Raw genomic sequence first — 4,179 nt, 5'->3', positions numbered from 1 at the left:
ATATTAGGGTTTTATTATATAGGATTCCATCACGCTCCCTCACTAGAGCTCCTCAGGACCCAGGCTTTGCCTGAACTTCAGTTCCTGTGCCCAAGATATAGCACTTAGAGTGAAGTGCAACCGTTTTACTTAAAGTGGGATCAGAATATAGTCCCTCTTTTTCTATATGATTAATTAGGAGGATATGGTAGAGAATATTTTTATTTTTAATTAAAAAAAATTTTAATGCTTAATTAAAGTAACATTATAAGTAATTTCACCCTTTTTTGTTATAAAGATATCACAGTCATTGTAAAACATGAAGTGTTGTTTTTATGCCTATTTAGATAAGCTTCCCCAAAGGATGTAACATTTTTAAAAATTCCTTATGAAAAATGAGCTCAATTGAGCATTTCATGTGATTCATGATTGAAATGCTGCAAGGTCTGTAGAATAAAAGTAGTATTAGGCCAGGGAAGAAGGTAGTCTGCTCTGACCAGTCTGTGACTTTGGTTGAAGTTTTTGGTGATTCTTGCTATAGTAAAGCCGTTTTTAAAACAGAGTAGGGGAAAGTAGGTTTACAGCTGTTCATAAGGAAAATAATGCAATAATTAATAAATAATCATAAAAGAATAAACTGTGTCTTGCGTACTCACAACTGTAACTACCTTACCCCGCCCTGTACGTTAGGCAGCAGTACACCTGGTGAACCTGGTAAGTCATGAGCAGATTGGTCCTTCACTAGCGTTCAAACATACAGTAACATTTATACAATGAAGAATTATTTCTCTAATGACCATCCCAGAACATTAAAAGAAAAATGGACTAAGTATTAGTTTGAAAACTGAGTCTGAACTTCAGTCACATTTTCTAAGCTGTTAGTTCTGATCGACATTAGGTTTGTCAGAAGAGGGGATTACAACAAGCAAGTCATTGTGACATGTTTTCCTGATTAGCACATTCTGTGCTGGAAGGAAGTAGGTGGGAGTAGTCAACAAGGAGCCCTGGAAGCCCGCTCAGCTCGGGCCCCGTGTTCCTTCCTGCGGCAGGTCCAGGAAGAGGACGGGAAGGGTGCTTATGAGGGCATCAGTGGTGGCCCCTCTGGGGGTGCAGGCCCTGGGGGAGATGCCGCCCCCATCTCAGAAGCTCCGGGCTCCCTCAGAGGAAATCAGCAATGGCTCTGCAGCTGTTGAGATGGATGTTGAGTCCTGTCTAGTAGACTCCGCTGCCTGGGCACTCGTGTAAACACACGACTGCTGCCTTCCCCCGGCTCTGGGCTCAGCCATGGGGAAGCCTTAAGGTGAGGCCAGTGCATTGGTCCTTCAGTGAGTGGGACAGGATCCTGATTCCTGCCTCCTCCTTCCTTAGACCCACTGGAAGAGCAGGACACCAGTGTAGCCCTCTGTAGAAAACAATTTATGAGCCATAAAATATACAGGACAAAAGGTACCGGTCCTTGTACGCTCATGCTCCCAAATGACTGCCCTCCGAGCAGAGGTACCTCGTATCTAAAATGTGGGGTCCGCCACGTCAGTCCTTATCCTTTTCCCGAAGTGCTCTGCGGAGGTGGGATGGACAGCATTGTCTTTGAAAGATTTATTGACTTGATTAAGTGGTTGACTATAGCGTTTACTAAGACTGATAACCAAGTTCTAATCATCCCTCAGATTGTAGTATCATAGCTGCTGACACATGAAAAGCTCACATGTGTCTTATGAGAATGAAACTGAGATTCAGAGAGATTAAGTAACATGTCTAAGTCGCCCAGCTAATACTTTCGTGTGTGTGTGTGTGTGTGTGTGTGTGTGTGTGTTTTTAACTATTTATAAAAAAATATATATTTTATTGATTTTTACAGAGAGGAAGGGAGAGGGATAGAGAGTTAGAAACATCGATGAGAGAGTTAGACCAGCTGCCTCCTGCATGCCCCCCAGTGGGGATGTGCCCGCAACCAAGGTACATGCCCTTGACCGGAATCGAACCTGGGACCCTTGAGTCCGCAGGCCGATGCTCTATCCACTGAGCCAAACCGGTTAGGGCTGTGTGTGTGTTTTTTTTATGTGGATCTTGAACTGGTATTCAGACTCTTAAGTGATTTCTTTTTTTTTTTTTTTTTTTCAGACCAGACAAATTTAGTACTTTAAATTTCCTGAGGCTATAATCTGCCACTTGCTGGCTTAACTTAATTTCCTATATTAAAGACTTTTACTTTCTTTCAAACAGAGCAACCAACTTGGTAGGAGAGAAACTGCTTCCTGTTAAGTGATTTCTTATAAACCAGTGCTTCTTATAACATAAATTCAGATCATCTGGAGCAAGCATGTCAGACTCAAAGGCTAACACGGGCCAAATAAAGAAGGTTGAAGTGTATGTGGGCTGCAAATAAACAAAAGCTTCAATTTTTATAGTAACGTAGGTTTATTTCGATAGAGACATGCTGAACACAAAGGGCTGAAATAAATGAGTCATTGTTAACATAAAATAAAGGAACATTTTAATAACAATATTTTTTCTTGAACATTAACTTACCAGACACTGAATAACTGCACAAATTAATAAGTGTAACACAAATAAACCTATTTTTTCTTGTTCTCCGAAAGTGAAATATTTCCTATTGCGCACACCAAACAAGTCAGTCCAAGACTAATGACGTGGCCATCAGCTGCTAAAATATTCGCTGCTAGTGTTAGTGGAGAGAAATGGTGCGCCTGCGCGTAAGGCGAGTAAGGGAAATGGATGCAACATGATTATAGTAACAGTCATTAGCAAACATTGTAGCTCGTTATTAATTGGAGGCCCAGTGCAATTCGTGCACTGGTAGGGTCCCTAGCGGCTGCCGACAGGGGCCTTTGTCCCTTCCCCCAGCTGGCCCTGCCCCTGGTCGAACTCCTGGACAACTCCCGGTCCAGGGGACAATTTGCATACTATGCTTTTGTTATATAGGATTATGTATAACAGGATATTTAAAAATTAAGTTATGAAATTTTTATTAAAACGTTTTTTACATACCATTATATTGGCTGGGCCGCAAAAATATTTGTTGTGGGCCACGACTTTGACGTGCTTGCTCTGGGGATATTGTTAAAATAGACAATCTGAGTAGATCTGGGTGGGGCTTGAGATTCTACATCTCTGACCAGCTCCCAGGGGAAGTCTGTGCAGCTGGCCCAGGGACCCCACTGGAAGGTAGGGCTCCATACCACAGGTGCTTTAATTTTAGACTTGACAGGTTTTGTTTTGTTTTTAAAGAAATGGCAATAGCCCTGGCCGATTTGGCTCAGTAGAGTGTCGGCCTGCTGACCGAAGGGTCCTGGGTTCGATTCCAGTCAAGGGCAAGTACCTTGGTTGCCAGAGGGCATGAGGGAGGCAACCAATCGATGTGTCTCTCTTACATCAGTGTTTCTCTCTGTCTCTCCCTCTCCCTCTCCCTTCCACGTTCTAAAAATCAATGGAAAAAATGTTCTCGGTTGAGGATTAAAAAGTAAATAAATGACTTTGAGCATGTTTTCATATGTCTCTTGGCCTTCTGAATGTCCTCTTTCGAAACGTGTCTATTTAGGTCCTTTACCCATTTTTTGATTGGATCATTTATCTTCCTTTTGTTAAGTTGTATGAGTTCCCTGTAAATGTTGGAGATTAAACCCTATCGGCAAATATGTTCTCCCACGCAGTGGGCTTTCTTGTTGTTTGGTTGATGGTTTCCTTTGCTGTACAGAAGCTTTTTATTTTGATGTAGTTCCATTTGTTTATTTTCTCCTTAGTTTCCATTGCCCTAGGAGCTGTATCGTTAAATATATTGCTACGACAAATGTCTGCTATTTTGCTGCCTATGGATTCTTCTAAGATTTTTATGGTTTCCCATCTTATGTTTAAGTCCTTTATCCATTTTGAGTTTATTTTTGTGTATGGTGTAAGTTGGTGGTCTAGAGATGCAAATCAAAACAACAATGAGGTACCATCTCACACCTGTCAGAATGGCTATCATCAACAAATCAACAAATGACAAGTGCTGGTGAGGATGTGGAGAAAAAAGGAACCCTCCTGCACTGCTGGTGGGAATGCAGACTGGTGCAACCATTGTGGAAAACAGTATGGAATTTCCTCAAAAAATTAAAAATGGAACTGCCGTTTGACCCAGTAATCCCACTTCTAGGAATATATCCCAAGAAAACAGAAACACCAATCAGAAAGGATATATGC

This window comes from Myotis brandtii, unplaced genomic scaffold (assembly GCF_000412655.1).
Source record: "Myotis brandtii unplaced genomic scaffold, ASM41265v1 scaffold105, whole genome shotgun sequence".
Classification (NCBI taxonomy): Eukaryota; Metazoa; Chordata; class Mammalia; order Chiroptera; family Vespertilionidae; genus Myotis; species Myotis brandtii.
The sequence above is the reverse complement of the archived record's forward strand: the minus strand, read 5'-3'. Positions refer to the sequence as shown.